This window comes from Grammomys surdaster, unplaced genomic scaffold (assembly GCF_004785775.1).
Source record: "Grammomys surdaster isolate TR1022 unplaced genomic scaffold, NIH_TR_1.0 1149, whole genome shotgun sequence".
Classification (NCBI taxonomy): domain Eukaryota; kingdom Metazoa; phylum Chordata; class Mammalia; order Rodentia; family Muridae; genus Grammomys; species Grammomys surdaster.
Window position 1 is genome coordinate 1,162,474 of NW_021605568.1, and position 17,110 is coordinate 1,179,583.

Consider the following 17,110-nt stretch of genomic DNA (forward strand, 5'->3'; position numbering starts at 1 on the left):
ATGCCATTGCTCAGAACTTGGCATGAATGAATAATGATGAATAGTGGCAACGATACTCTCTACTGCATTGATTGATATCATGAAAATACATTCATTACTAAATTCTACTGGGACAGAGACAAGTTAGTGCAATGGTAGAGAAGGATTCACTAAGTCTCTTTCCACTGGCTCTGCTTGGCTATTGATTCAGAACAGTCGAGTTTCCTCTAGAGAACAGTGGTTCTTGATTCTATCTGATGTTCTCCAATATTTAAAAGAGGAAATAGGAGGTTTTCTGGCTAAGTAGTTTGGTGTTCTTGTGGGAATCCTAACAGTGGGAGTGAGGGCTGTCCCTGACTCTTTTGCCTACATGTGGGGCCCTTTTCCTCCTACTGGGTTGTCTCATCCAGCCTTGACGTGATGGCATGTGCCTGGTCTTACTGTAACTTGCTAGGCTTTGTTTGATAGATCTACCTGAGAGGCCTGCTCTTTTCTAAGGGGAGGAGGGGGTGGATCTGGGGACAAAGGAAAGTGGAGAGAAAGACTTGGGGGAAGAGAGGGTATATGTGTGTGTGTGTGCATGTGTGTGCGTGTGCGTGTATGTGTGTGTGTGGTGTAAATAGGGGGAGGGACACGTGTGAAAGTCATTTCTTTCTTTTCATAATGTGGCTCCTAGAGGGAGGAGCAGTGGGCTGTGGCCACTCCTATAGGTGTGTGGTCAGAGATGTTTACCAGCGATGAGATTCAACTGAAGTTTACGGCAAGTGGGAGGAGTGGAGATAAAAATATTGTTAATGGCATGCTTTTCTAGGCAGGAGTTAGTAGCGCCCAGCAATTGTGCCAAGAATGCAAGTTGAAAATGAACAACTCTGTGTGTGTCTTTTATGGGAGGATTAATTTTTAGATATAGTTCTTACTGGTGTCTATCTCTAGGATTAAACAATATCTCTCTTCTCTTACACAGTTCACACTTATTTTCTAGAGCTAAAATTAGAAATATACAGTCTAGAAATCTACTCTGAGCTACAGGTACTACATGTCAAAACAGACATCTTTAATCCAAATATTAAAAAACCAGAAGTGGGAGGATAGTCAGTCCAATAGCAGCTTGGGCTACAAAGCCTAACCTTTTCTGAAAACTAAAGGAAAAGAGTACCTTAGATGTTCCAGATAAACACAATATATTTATAATTTTGGTTCATTTTTTTCAGATTGGATATTTTCTGGAGCATTCTAAAAAAATAATTTATGTTAAGATCTTCTATTGACTTTCAGTTATTTTGTTGAACATATGACGAACCTTCACAGGACAGATGCTGTTGGCTACTAATCTTGGTTTTCTTGTGGTTTTGACAATCAAAGGACTTCATCCAGGTTGTGTTACACATGTGTACCAACAGAAGACTTCTGTATGTATGACTCTTCTAGACAAACATGCTCTCCATCTGTGAGTGAATGCCCAGACGCTTCTGCTCATAGCATTTCTCTCCATGTGTTATGAGTGCTATTAGCAGATAATGAAGCCTTCCCCAATTCTATTTGTAAGGTTCCTCCATGGTGAATTATTTTACATTTGTAAAAGGCTTTGTGAAAAGTGAAGGCTTTCCCACACTGGGTACACACATAGGGTTTCTCTCCAGTGTGAATTTATTCATGTATTATAATGTAATTAAGAGTAAAGGCTCTCACATGAACATGCTTTCTTCCCATTGTGTGTTGCTTTGTGGCATCAAAGGGAACTGTAATGAATAAATACTCTCCTACATTGCTTACATACATAGACTTCTCTCCACTGTGATGTAGCTAATGTTAAAAGAATTGGAAGAAATGAACACTTTACAATGTGGCTTACATTTGTGGTCTTTTCTTCCATTGTGAATGAGCTCATGATTGCGACCAGTACCGAAATAGTCTTCATTACGGATATGATTTTTAAGTGTCTCCCCAATACGTGCACGTTCATGCTTCTAATTGCACTGAGGGTTTAAAGAGGTGTTCCCAAGTTGCTTACACTTTCTCCTTCATATTGCTGACACTTGTAGGTTTTGTGTCCTTTGTGACATAACAGGTACACAGGCAAGAAGGACTTATTTCTCCATATTATGTTCTTTACATTCAGGTTTTCTCCAACATTTCTATTTAAAAAATGAAAGATTTTGTTAAATTTATTTGGAGTGGGGGGGGGGGGAGTTAAGACCGAGTTTCTCTGTATAGCCCTGGCTGTCCTGGAACTCACACTGTAGACAAGTCTGGCTCAAACTCAGGGATCCATCTGCCTCTGCTTCCCAAGTGCTGGGATTCAAGGTGTGAACCATCACATCTAGGTTAAGATTTTGTTTACTAATCACCCATCAGAAGAACTGTCAATTCTTTTCCCTATTGAGATCTTTGAGCTTGGCCACATTGATTGAGGACAACTATAATAACAATGGCACTCATGCATGACTGTATTATACTCCCTCCATGCTGGCAAACACTGAAAGCCTATGCCACATTTATATACATACAGTTAGTTATTCTTTGATCCACAATACTAGTTTGAATGCTTGCTGGAAACTGAAGCTAGGTATTCTATAAGAGTAGCAAACACTCTTTACCACTAAACAATTTTTCAAGCCCCAGGAAATTTATTTTTCATATAATCCTTATATCCAGATTTTGTAGATAATTCAGTCTGTGAGTACTGTGCTGGGAGTGAAATCTGTATATACAAATATGATTTTTTTAAAGATTTATTTATTTTATTTATGAGTACACTGTAGCTGTCTTCAGACACACCAGAAGACGGCATCGAATCTCATTACAGATGGTTGTGAGCCACCATGTGGTTGCTGGGATTTTTGAACTCAGGACCTCTGGAAGAGCAGTCAGTGCTCTTAACCACTGAGCCATCTCTCCAGCCCTACAAATATGATTTTAAAAAGTATCACTTTCTGCTGGATTTGGTATTCACAAATTGAATCCTAATACTTATCATAACACTTTCAAGGCAGAGACAGATGGATCTTTGTGACTTTAAGTCTAGTCTGTACTATATAGTGAGTTCCAGGTAAGGCAGGTATACATCGTGAGACCCAGTCTCAAAACAAACAACCCTTCTGTGGGGGCAGGGCTAAGGATCTGTTCCCCAATTGGTTCTTGATCTGTCAGTAAAGAAGCCATGGACCAATTGCTGGGTGGAAGGGATAGGCGGGACTTCCTGGTCCCTAGAGGCAAGCAGACAGACTCAAGGGAGGAGAGGAGAGTTCGCCGGGCTTCTGATGGAGAAAAGTTGATCAGCTATGTGAGATCTCGAAATGGAGTGGCCAGGGATGTTTAGCAGGGGCTAGATGTAACTGGACAATTAAAGTTTAGGCCAGGGAGAGAGATAAGAATATTGATAAGAGCACACTTTTCCAGGCAGGAGATAGTAGCGCCCAGCAATTGTGCCAAAAGGCAAGTTGAAATTGAGCAACTGTGTGTATGTGTCTTTTATCCGTGGATTCAAGGGAAGCCAGGTGGAGGTTAGTAGCACGATCCATTCCCAGAGTTAAGGCAGCGTAGCAAAGCTATCTGCAAAACCCATCATGTCTGGCACCATGATTTTCTAGTTGTTTGCATTATGGGAATAATTGAGATTAGTACTGATCAATATGTATGAAGTTTTGAAGAAAATTCCTAAGATTAAGTCACTTTGAATATGTTTCTATCTTCTGATTCTTTAAAAGAATTTTTGTCACATCAAGATTCTTGAGGTACTCTGCAATCTCATTGGAGTACAGATTACCTTAGTTTCTCAGGAGGTTTGGTACTTTTTTCATGTTTGGTGTTCTACTTTGTTTCCTAAAATATAGAACCAGAGAAATTATTATGAATTACTACATAGCAAAAAATTAACATTCTAGCTGTATTTATGGTATAAAATGACTCTGCCAGATATATTCAATCAAATATTTCGTCCCAACACCCCAGTTTATACAACAGCAAAGAAACACTGTTCTCTGATTAATTAAGTATGGGATGATGACATATTTACCTATAGAAGCCATGGTCCTGATTTTTTCCTGCATTACATCATCTTAGAATCCTTTGGAATGGATCCAACCTAGCCCACTCCTCCAAGGTGAATTTGACAGCCACACCCCTAAAGATATAAAAGGATGAGCATGGCACTATTACAGATGCAGGCTTAACTCATGAGAGGTGGCACAACACTGTGTCCCACGTGAGTCCTGTCTGGGTCGTTATACTCTGACAGTAGACTGGAGCTATTTGACAAATCCACAGCAACATAGGACAGTTCTCCTGTGCTGATAGATTGTGCTAACTTCTCTTAAACACTGAGTCTCTAAAAATTCTCATAACAAATTCCGATTACCTAATTCCTACAACAGAGTTGACTCTAGATGTCCTGGGCCTTCATGCTAAAAATGTAGGAGAAAACCTTTTACTTCTGGTATCTTGGGAATGCTTTTAGGAGGGATTTTTTTCTGAATGAAGAGCTATGTGGTCTCTCTGAACAGCGGGTGTCGACTGCTATGCAACTTTTATAACCTGATTCTTTCTCAGAATCACTGCAATAGTTTCACATGGTTGTCAGGGGGAAGGCTGTGACCCAACATCTGAGTTTCTTTTCTTTTCTTTTTTTTTCTTTTTTTTTTAAGACAGGGCCTTTCTATGTAGCTCTTGTTGGTCTGGACCTCACTGTGTAAAGGCTAGCCTTGAACTCACAAAGAGCCACCTGGTTCTGCCCTGTAAGTACACCACCATGCCTGGCCTCAATATATTCTCAAAATGGTGACACGGGCTTGATAGTTCCTATTGACTATCTCTTGTAACATGCTGTTAGAGACCTGACTGCATTGCTTGTGGTTGCACTACAAGACAACATTTAGAAGCATGCAGCTGGTTCCTTATAGACCATTCTAAACTAAAATGAATAGTACTAGTGTAGTTCTAAGTAAATATCACACTTTTACTAACGAATGTCAACTGACAATGAAGAACATTCTTTGAAGACTTTTAATGACACCACCATGTCATCTCTCATACCTAAGTATACAATTGCTTAATTTTTAAAACAAACTTCTAACTAGTAAATAATGTAAAGAACCTTAACAGACTTTGTAGCATAGTAAATATGGAACAATATTTTTAAAAATTTGAATAAGAGAGTGATAGCTTGCCTAACAAAAAGACTTTGAAACTACACTATTCAGGCCAGTATACTATTAAGACAGGCCCATTGCTGAAATGAAATCAGTATTCAGTGGGTCAGCATTACCAGAAAATTGATTCATTATAGAGTAGGCATGATCCAACAGAGACAGAAATCACAGTATCTGTATATGTCAAGCAAGGATAAACTGTTATGTACTGGGAAACATACATTCCATTCCCCTGTACTCTAATAATGACAATGAAACCACGTCTTAAAACAGGAAGTCTAAAGAAAAGTGTTAAAAGTCACAGTCAGACTTGGTTCATGCCAGTGATTTCAGCACCTCAAGGGTCTGGGCAGGAGAATGATTATTGCTAGGCTACTCTGGGCTATGTGTAAGCAAGTGCCACACAAGCTTGAGATCTATGGATGCTAGTGGGAGGAGCGAGGGGGCGAGGTGGGGAGTCACACTTGGTGAATGTTTGTATGTGTGTCGACGAGAGGGAAGGAAGAAGAGAGGAAAGAGAGAGGAGGTGAGCAGAGGGGAAGATGGGAAGAGGGGAAAGAAAGGAAGAGGAAAGAACCAGATGCGAAGAGAGAAAGGGCTGAAGAATAGACAAGAAAAAAAGACACCATCAATTAGCCTTTGTACGTAAGAAAGGAGAGGGAGAGGGAGAGAGAGACACAGCCAGTCAGCCTTTATGGTAAGAATTCTAAAATAGAATACCCAATAAGAAATGGATGCAGTTGTGAACTGAAGTCACCAGAAGATACAATTACATTAAAAAAAAAAATCTAGGGCTGATGAGCTGGATCAGCAGGCAAAAGCACATGCTGCCAAGCCTGACCACCTGAGTTCAATCTCCTGGAGTCACACTATGAGAAGAGTGAACTTACTAAGTATGTGATCCAGTAACTTCTGAAACCAATAGCTAGGATTTCTCAGCTTTGCTTAACCTGCGTACCCAATGCTTCCAGCAAATTTATTTTTTAAAAGCCTTGATTTGTAATTTTTTTTTGTTCTATATCTGAGAAAACTTTGTGAAACTGTTATCACATCAGAATATGGTATTTGTGGTACCCTGAATCTGTGTCACATTTGGCTCTAGAATAAACAAACTCTTATTTCTTGTGAAGTAAGAGTTATGTTTTACATAAATAGACTAAATTAGTATATGAACTTAAGAGAAGTATGAGCCAGTAATGGTGACACATGCTTATAATACTAGCACTTAGGAGACAAAACCAGAAGGATGGTGTATTGGTTACTTTTTTATTTCTGTGATAAAAACACTATGACCAAGTCAACTTACAGGAGGAAGAACATATTTATTTGCGCCTACAGTTCTAAAACAATACGAGTCTGTGTCATGGTAGGGTGGTATGGCAGCAAACAGCAGACATGGTGGCAGCAGCAGAAGCTGAAGGCTTGAATCTTGACCACAAGCAGGAAGCAGAGAGAGCAGACAAGAAATGGCAAGAGTATTTAAACTCTCAAAGCCTGCCACCAATGGCATAATTTCTGTAGTAAGGACTTACTCCTAAACCTACACAAATAGCACCACTAGTTGGGGATCAACTATTCAAATGTCAGGGACTATGGGGAACATTTAGCATTCAAGTCACCACAGATGGTGAATTCAAATCCAACTGCAATGGCATAGCAAGCTCTATGTCAGCCTTGACTGGACAGCAATACTATGCCCTAAAACAAAACATTAAAGGTGCTAAAATAAAAGCAGCAAAGCAGAATAAAAAGTGATTGAAATACATGTGATATCAAGAGATCCTGTATGCAGAATAAGTGCTTTAAAAACAAGACCAGGGTGGCCAAAACTTTTGCAACTCCAGATAAAAATAAGATACACAAAATCAAAAAACCCATGGCCTTGGTTGAGGAAATGACTAGACAAATGACAGGTCTGTGTTGGAGACCATAGCAAAGAGTTATGCTGGGATGGAGCGTAAAAAGACACAGCCAACTTACACTTCCCAGGATTTGAGCATGATGGTGCACGTCTTTAGTATCAGCATTTGAAAGGCAGAGGCAAGCTAGTTTCTGTTCGTTCAAGGCCAGTCAGGTATACATAAGGGAGTTTTAGGACAACCATGGCCACGTAGAGAGACCCTATCTCAAAAACAAACAAACAAACAAACAAAAACCAAAAACAACAATAAAAACAAACTGGGAAGGAGGAGAAAGAGAAGGAAGAAAAGTAGGAGGAAAAATAGAAATAAAGGTACCTGCATTTGTCACTTTCTAATTAGGGACAAAATCCGGCTTGCTTGGCCAACTGCAGATAACCAAGCCTAAGTCCCTTGTGAATGCATAGATTGTTTCAAAAGTTACTGCCATCGTGGGAGGATACAGATGTGCCAATATGTTTCTGACATAACATGCTCAGGACTCAGAGTCACCACAGCCCATGGCTCTACTTGCACAAGGACTCCAGTCCTTAGTATTACCACAATAATCCCCAGACACTCCCCAGGCTGTGGAGACCCGGGGCTGTGGGAGTCCAGCTGCCCAGAGGGGACAACAGCAGTGAGTGCTCAGTGATATATAGTGCTGTGTCTCCCAGCTTGCTGGCTCAGCTTCACCCAGCGGGACCAGGGCATCACCCAGCAGAGCCACCAGAGTCTCAGCTGCCCTGGAGCCCTGGTCCCCACTGCTGCTTCCCTCAGTATTCTCCTCCTTCCTACTACCGGGATACCAGCTATATGTATGTCTAGCCACGGAGTGTCCAGTGTCCTTCGGTGGCTCCTGCAGTCCATAGATGGCATTTAAGAAAAAAAAAAGGTCGGGAGTCTCATGAAAGCAATCTGGCAAGGCAAAAATTTTACTTTAGCAGAAAGGTGTGTAGCATGCCAAATGAAACAGAAAGCCTCCTCCTGCTGAATTTTCATTCCCAATGGTAAAAAGATCCCTGCTTCACTCTGAGTGGTCAGAGCTCAGATTCTTACATGATTGGTATATATATATATGTGTGTGTGTGTGTATATATATGTATACATATATATACACATATATGCATATATATACATACATACATACATATACATATATATATATATTAGCTGTCTTCAGACACACCAAAAGAGAGCATCAGATCCCATTACAGGTGGTTGTTAGCCACCATGTGGTTGCTGGGAATTAAACTCTGGACCTCTGGAAAAATAACCAGTGTGCTTAACCACTGAACCATCTCTCCAGCCCCATGATTTAAATGTCCAGTTATTAAGGCAGAATGCAAACTTGAGACAGAAGTGCTTTGATTTCAAGAAGTGCTGATCCTGGAAGAGTTACTATTTCTACCAAGTGGCTTCTCTGTAGTTATTTTTAGTGGAATTTTATCTGATTTAACCCTTTGACAGAAAAAAAATCAGTACATTTTGTTTACACTTTCCCACACTTGCAGCCTTGAGTGAAGTTGTAAGTGGGTTTGTTCTCTTCCCTCTTGCTTACAGAATAATTCTGCCACCTACCTCCCGTTTCCACTCACTTACTGTAGTCCATTGTTGGCTTGAATTCTGTTGGCCAGGTTGGAGGAAGCCTTGGCAACTCTAACCCTAAATTCCTGATCTCCAACATCAAGCTTTGCTTTCTGTTACCATGTAGCTGGTAGAGGCCCGCATGCCCATCCTTTTCTGGGGTCAGAGGATGTCTCTGGAAATCTGCCGCTTCCCTGGCACATTTCTGACAGAGATGTCCAAGACACCACAGCAGGATGAATGCACTAAGTACAGTAAGAAGCAGGAAGAGTCGGTTCAGGAGCAACTCAGGCCGAAATGCAATTGTCTCCAGATCGGACAAGTTCTCAATTCTGGGAAGAAGCCTAAGTACGTTGAGAAGGGCTGAGCCCTGTAGGTCTCACTCACCCAGTTAATGGGTTCTTTGTCCACTCACGGGAGTATGGTAGACCAAGAGCCAATTAGAGTGTTATGGAAATGGTCTAATCAGGATTTCCAGCAGGAGGAGGGGCAAGGTGCGGCGCTGCTTAACCTGACACCAAGGGTAGGACCCAAGTTATTCTTTGCAGACACTCCTTGTCAGTCACTGTCTTAGCCTTTGTTGTCCTGGGACCCTTTTGGCCGCAGGAACCCAGCGGACACGCAAGGTCTGAAAGGCTGGAGATGGGGAGCATTGGGAGTCAGGATGGAGATGGGTCGGAGTGGGGGGGGGGGAAGGGACAGCGGAGGTGTAAGACACTAGCAGAGACTGTGGCGACTGGCTGCATCCGACCCTGTAATGGAAGGATTTCCTTGATGCAGCTTCAGTTTTGAGGGCATTTTCTGAGGCTACAGAGCTGCTCTCCTGAAGTTGCTGTCCTGAAGCAGGACCCCTGCATCACAAAGTGGCACCGACCAGCACTGGATTTCAGTCCTCTTCTGAGCCCTCAGCATCGCTCTATACTTCACTGCTCCACGTCTCCTGGTACTATCAAAATGGCGCATGGGCGTGGGGCTCCTCTTCCGCGGGACCCACGGAGACTCTAGTCCCTTCCTTTTCCCCAAGGCATACTTCCTTCCCCACTAAGTTTGAAATGTGTGAGAAATAAACTCTCAGATCCACGATGCCATCTACTCAGCATAACCAATTTTAGGTGTCTGAGTTAAGTCATACAAGTTTATTTTGGCTCAACAATCTCATCTAAGTTTTTCGTTGGCTGAGACCTGAGTCCTAGGGTCTCAGAGCAAGGGGATGCAAGAGAGAGACATAACTAAACTGGCTTTTAGAGCCCCACCAGTTTTAAAAACTACCCATTAATCCATTAAAGCATTAATCTATTTGTAAGGGTAGAATCCTAAACATTCCTTTAGGATCGAGAAGCAGGAAAGTAAGAAGAAAAATTATGGTGACATGAGAGGAAATATGGGGAAAAAGTAGTCCTTTATTTTCAGGATCTAGTTTGGCATTGCTGCTGATAGAGTGAATCGGGAAATCTCTGACACTACTGATAAAGCTGTTTTCCAAAAGATATCTTGCCAAGAGACATCAAGATAGCTCAATGTAAGCCAGGCTTGGTGGTACAGGCCTTTAACTCCAGCACTCAGGAGGCAGAGGCAGGTGGATCTCTGAGTTTAAGGCCAGCCTGGTCTGCAGTGAGTTCAAAGCCAGCTAAGGTTACATAGAGAAACAAAAGCGAAAGCAAAAAGATAGCTCAGTGGGTGAAAGCACTTGGGCCAAACTCTCAGGATCTTCCATCAATCTCTAGAACCCACAGGATGGACAGAAACAAACTGAGTCCTCCTAGGTTATTTTATGGCTGCACAGTTACTTTGGCTCACACACATACATAGATGTAATTTTAAAATATAATGTCAAAGACAGTAAATAAATTGTTTTCCTGAAGACACCCCAATGAAGAAGGGCAAGGACAGACTATGCTCAGTCCTCACCAAAATGCTTTATAACTTTGAGCTTTAGCACTACCTTCTCATCCCTCAATCTTAACAATGCTCTGTACGCATAAAGTTTTTGCAACCTACTTTTAATAAGGGTTCAGCCTTTCCTCTAGCCCACCTCTCAACAGAGGTAGTAAAAGAGAAAAGTTATTAGGATGGAGGAAGTGGACCTGTTCAGCAATAGTTCTTTGGGGGTGAGCTCGATCTTCTCTGGCAGCAGTTCAGTCCTGTAGCAAACACCAAATACGACTCAGCAGTTGCAGACAAATCCTCTAGGCAGGAAAACACCAATCATGAACACCAACCAGTCTGAGGCGATGCCACAGAAGTGGCAAATTGCTGCAGGAACCTCATGAGCAGTTCTGGGGAGAGTTTCTCTCAATGGCAGTATTACCACAAGTTGAGCTTGAGAGACCGAAGCAGAGGCCCAGAAATGGAAGTTTAAGCAAAGAACCAGGTCCCAAGGTGACATATCCAGCCAGCTACAGCTGCTAGGAGTCACCAGTCCTACTGAATTCTTTTCTGCACTCTGGAGATAAGGTTTCCTAACAACCCTATTGATCCTCCCACTTAAATGGCCCTTGGGAGTCACATAGCACTGTTCCTGGAAATACCACAAACGATGCTAATGGATCCTCTTTCGTAGCAGTTGTTAATTAATGACCAGATGTTCTTCAGATGGCCAGGCCAGAGCCATTTGCAGCCTTGGTGCCTAAACAAACCAATCACTTTAAAAATCAACTTCCCCATAAACCTCTTACCCAATCATGTAACACCAAGACTTAGAAACCCATGCTCCCAGTTTTTTCCTTTAAAAACCCCTTCCTCTAGACCTCGGGGTTGCTCTCCTAACCTGCTGCATCAGGGAGGTTTGCATCCTGAGCTCAAACTTGTGCTGAATAAACCCTTGTGTGAATTGCATTGGAGTCGAGTCCTGGTGGTCTTTGGGGTCTCACAATCTGGGCATAACAAGCTCAACAATGCTATGTAAGGTGAACCAGTACATGCATGTCATTAGCAAAGACTAACAAGATGGAGCAAATCAAACCAATGCTTCATGCTCCTCTTCCCTCTTCTGCTGTCTGTGGAGTCAGCTTTATATTCCTTCATCACTTGTCCTTTCATGTGTCTGCTATATCAAAACATCCTTTTACCTGTGTCTGCTTCAGGGAAACATTCTTTCATGTGTCTGCTTTAGCAAGGCATCCTTTCACCTGTGTGGCCTAGCAATGTTGGGTTATGGAGGGGAGGGTGTCCTATGTTCAGCTCACAGGGCTCTAGGGAGGCAGGATGTGGGAAGTTTGACTGCATTTATCCCACACCAGAGCCAGGCGGGTGTTGGGCTATGTTAAGCAGCAGGACACCACTCCTGGGGGTGGGAAGTGCAGTCTGAGGTCCATGGGGCAGCCAGAGCTAGCTCAGAGGTCCCCAGGCTGGCAGGAAGGCCAAGGCCATCTGGTTCTCAGGATCTTGGGCACCCAGGAGCCACTGGGGGCTGTGAAAGAACTGAGAATGGAATGGGGGCTCATGGGCTAAGCAGGGGCAAGCTCCAGCTGGGTCCCTCCAGGAGGAGTCCTTGGCTTGTTCAGAGGGCAACTGGCTTGGCTTGGTGGTCATGTCTGGGAGTGCTGAGAGGTCTTCTGAGGGAGATTAGATGTGGCTCTTTAGGTGAAGGCCTGCTCCATTGCTCACCATGGCAGGTCCCGATGAAAAGAGTCCATGGTTTTAAGGCATTTATTGTCATGGCAGAGAATGGTGATGAGTAAAACCATACTCCGTTTTCTAAGGGTGGGCCTGAGGTTAGATACCATTTGCAAGGAGGAGTGTCTGGGTAGGAGACCTTAATTGGCTAAGCCCTTCAGCAGGCCTTTAGGTACCTCATTAAAATGGAGATCTGTCTTGAGCCTATGTGACCACAGGTCATGTCCTCTACCTGTGGAGTCTTGGGGGCATTGTCCTTATGTGAGCTATGACCACAAATCTATGGAGGGCTGCGGCCTCATGTCAGGAGTCTAGTGTCTGGGAACCAGGCAAAACACTTCACTTACCACCCCCCTCAGGGTCACCAGGGTTTCCAACCTTAGCTCAACCAGAAACCGGCTGCCTTTCATGGTCCTACACAGCAAAACATCATTTGACATAACTAACTTTTCGAAGAGACTAAATGCTTCCACTTCAGTGCTCCTCGTGTAAGTTGGCAGAAGTGAAAAGACTCTGACAAGGTGGTTCTCAACCTGTGGGTCAGACCCCTTTGGAGGTCAAATGTACCTTTTCTCAGGAGTCACATATTAGATATCCTGCATATCAGATATTTACATTATGACTCATAACAGTAGCTAGATTACCATCAATAAGTAGGAACAAAAATAATTTTATGGCTAGGGTCATTGCAACAAAAGGAAGTGTATTAAGGGGTCACAGCATTAGAAAGGCTGAGAACTACTGCTCTAATGAGACATTTGAAACTCTCCTGTCTCTCAATCTATCAGGCTACTGAAACCACCTCCAGAGAAATAGAAATCTCATGGTAGGAGAAGGGAAGAACACCACCCAAGGGGTACTTGGGTCCCTGAAGATACTTCACACAGTTCTAACAACGTGTTAGATCACTTATAGGATGAGATCAACACCAGACAATGGGTCAGTGGTAGGACCACATCTAGACAAGTATGAGGTATAGTTCACTCCTGTGAGTGTGTGAGTGTATGCATCCATGTATAAGCACTCAGAGACCAGGATGTTGGCTTCCTCTATCGGGCTCTATCTTACTAGTTTAGACAGTCTCTCATTGACTCAGAAGCTTGCTATTTTAGCTAGGATGGCTGGGCCAGCAAGATCTTGGAGTCTGATTGTATCTACCTTCCAGTACTGAGGTTACAAGCACATGCAGCCATACCTTCTCCTAAAGGCTGAATGGCTGGAGATGCACCCTGTACTTGAAAGAGCACCAGACTCCCCTGCTGACCCAGCTTCTTCCTCTAGAGCCACACTGGCCCTGCCTACAAGAAAAGATCATAAGCAAAACTGATCCATAAGCAAAACTGCCTCTGACTTTCCTTCCTTGACTGACACTTGCTCTTAACACTCGGGGCAATTCCTGCTTCCTCTTCCTCAAAGAAGAGTCACAGGTGTGTTCAGGGATTTCCAGACTCAGTGTCCATGGAGACAACATGTGACATTAAAAAGTTATATATCCGATACTGGAGACTGGCTCAGTGGTCAAGAGTGCTGGTTGCTTTTCCAGAGGACCCTGGGTCTATTCCCAGCACCATTATGGTAGCTCACCACTGTCTGTAACTGCAGTTCCAAGAGAACCAACACTTTTATACAGACATGCCAAGCAAAACACCAAAATACATAAAATAAAGGTAAAATAATAATAATAATAATAATAATAATAATAAAGGTTACTTAGACCCTTCCCCTTCCTTTTCTTGTCACTAGGCCACAGGAAAGATCTGGCACACCCCTGAGGTCCTCTGTATTTCTCCTTTAATAAATAATCTCTTGTACAATTCATTGTAAAAGGCCTTGAGCCTCTGGAGAGTCAATTGCTGCCCTCCAGAGTCAAGTCCATGCCTGTAACCCTGAGGACCACATATCTCAGGGATTTGAAATGAGGCCCACGTCCAAGGCTTTCTTGTTAGACTGGAGGTTTAAGGACAAAGGCAAGATGGTCTGGGCCAAGAGGTTCTTGTCCTTCTCTGACCAGGTGCTAGTGCTTGCACAATCCCATGAAAAACACTGGACAAAGCCAGCTCTTAGTTCCCAATTCCAAAGTGACTATCAGACTTATGATCCACCTACAGGGCCCTAAACTCACCAAATAAGGCTATAAGCCCAATACCTCACCATTGCATCACAACTCCCCCTAAGTCCCCTTTAAAAAGGCCCTACTCCAACCCAGCCTTGTGACTCGCTTCTGTGAGTTTGGTGAACCTGTCTGAGAGCTGCCCCAATAAACCTGCCTTAAAAAAAAAAAACAACAACAAAACTATAAATTTGGTTCAATTCAATTTATTAGGTTGATGGAGAAGTCATTCATTTCCTACACATAATTTCTCAAATCTCTCCATTTTCAACTAATTAAATTCAAACACACAAATCAATAAATACAGTTATCAAGGTATGGAAATAGTGGAATTTGTAGAGACAAAAAGGAACGCAAAAATGCTCACACTTTAACGATGAGATACTGACACCAATGACTTCTGGTGTCATATGCAAACATTTAACAACTTACCTTCCAAATAGCACATGGTCCCTGAGCCCACATGTCACTCTCAAGAGAGGCAGTGAATGTTTTGAAATCTAGCCTCTGCTCTGTAAATACAGTCCCTACAGGAATGGTCCATGAGATAAAACTAAGTGTAATGGGAGATATTGAAAAGGGCAGCATTCAGTCTGGCTTTTCTTAATCAGCCGCCATGTTCCCGACTAGCCTAGAACTGCGGCCAGGAGCGGCAGCATACCACCGCTGCTCAGCTTGGGCCTTATGCCAGAGACATGGGCCCTGCCACCCACAAGATGGCTCTGCCCATCTCCCATGCTGTCTCTACAAAGGCTGAGCAGTACCCAGACCATCCTTCCATCCACTCAGGCCTGGTAGAAATGAGACTCTAATGCTTAGATTATGCAAAGGCTTTATATGTTTGGTAATGCTCAATAACAAGATCCTCATACAATCAGAGGTGTAACCCAATACCCAACCTAGATATATCAGCTACCTTTGACTACTAGAGACAGGTGCATGCCTGCTTCCATGTTCCCCTCTCTCTGGTGCTCTCTCCCCTAGCTCCTCCTCTTCCTTCCCCTCTTCCTCTTCCTCTCCTTACTCCTCCTACCTTAGCTCCTCCCAACTTGTAGGAAAAATATCCTGCTACATATCACCCTTCCTGTTAAAATTAAAAAAAAAAACTTTTGATCAAAATACAATTAGAGCAAAAACTATACCAATTTGTATCAGTAAGGTACAAGATAGACGTAATACCCAGTCCATCATTTCTTTTAACTAAATAGAACCTCTGTCATCTCTCCTAACTAAAAGACTTAGTTCTGAACCTGGCTTATGTCCTGGCTTTAGAATGAATGTCATCTGAAAACCATCCTCTCAAATCTGCTCTTTCAAAGTAAATAGCCTGGGTTGGCTATGAGACTACAAGTCTTCAACCCTGTCAGAAATCCAGAATGACTGAATTAACTGAAATTATGGAAAACACAGAGCGTGGCTTCTAAAACTTAGCCAATTTATAGAGACCGCTGATTACCTGGACAGTCCCTTACTTCAAAATGTTGGAGCATTTGGTCTTCAGCCTTCTGGCCCAGGATCATCTGACAGACCTAGTAATGCAGAATTTTTAAGGCCTGATCACTCTATCTTAGCAGATATAATCAGTCGATTATTCTGCAAGTGTCTCCTTCTTCCAGACAGAATATTATCTGTAGATGAAAAGAGGCAATTCTTGCCTAGTGGCTGTCTCACCACAACTGGAATAACTCCAAAGATGCTCAATTTCTTCTTAGAATCCAAGACAGGGAAGCTGTCAGGAGCAGACAGGTTTCTAATCAAAATGAACATTAATACAGGAATGTTTGTAAAGTCAATTCTATGGACTTCTGATGTTTTAAAAACCAACTATCTATGTAAAGCAATCTGGACTGTTGTTCCTTAACTCCTCTCAGCTATTTCTAATTAAAATCTAGAAAACACCTTAACAATAAACTCAGAGTCATGAATTTGCTATAGACCGTTAACTCACAGGCTAACCATCTCAGATCAGTTAAAAAAATTAAAGAAGGACTGAGTCTAAACCTTGTACTCACCAATTTTGACTTAATAGAAGAAGATATACCAATGAAACCCTAGAATTTGAAATAAAAATAAATTTTGTACCATTTAAGAAATTATAACTTCAGTTTAATAACAATTATACAGATTTCTACCAATAAGTTATGGCTATGCAATCAATCCTAGCTATTTCTCCCTGTTCCAACAAAACCACTACTTTTCCCTAGAAAGACAGCCCAATATTAACCACCTCAGTCCCCAAGCCCAGGGAATGGGGCGCTGACTCTTCATTAACTCCTTCAAGCTGAATTTGGTCATTGAGATATTAGAAGAGGAGGAGGGGGAAGAGTAAATTTATAAGCCTCTGATGTCTGTGTCTTCACTGCATCCAGCTGAAATTCCAGGACATCAGAGGTTCGAGCAGGTCTGCTCAGCTTGCTTGATGAATAGATACACCAAGGCTGTGTATTCTGCAATATACAATTCTGAAAACAAATTTTAGAATCAAGATAATTTTTTTGTTTGAATTCTGGAAGCTAGTCTTCTGGTGGCCTGCCTCTGTCATGTCTAATCCAAATAATTCTGGGAGGTAGAAATATCTTAATCCTCTCTTCCGAAAACACCAGACAAAATCTTTTTCCCAAAACAGTATATCCTTGAGCCAGTAACCAGAAAAACCTTTATCTTGACATTTTCCCAGAGGAAAAATATAATCACAAAACTGAAAATCACACCCGTCTTGAAAATAAAATCAATTTAAAACTAAAATACTGTATGTGCCTATTCTTAGGCCTTTC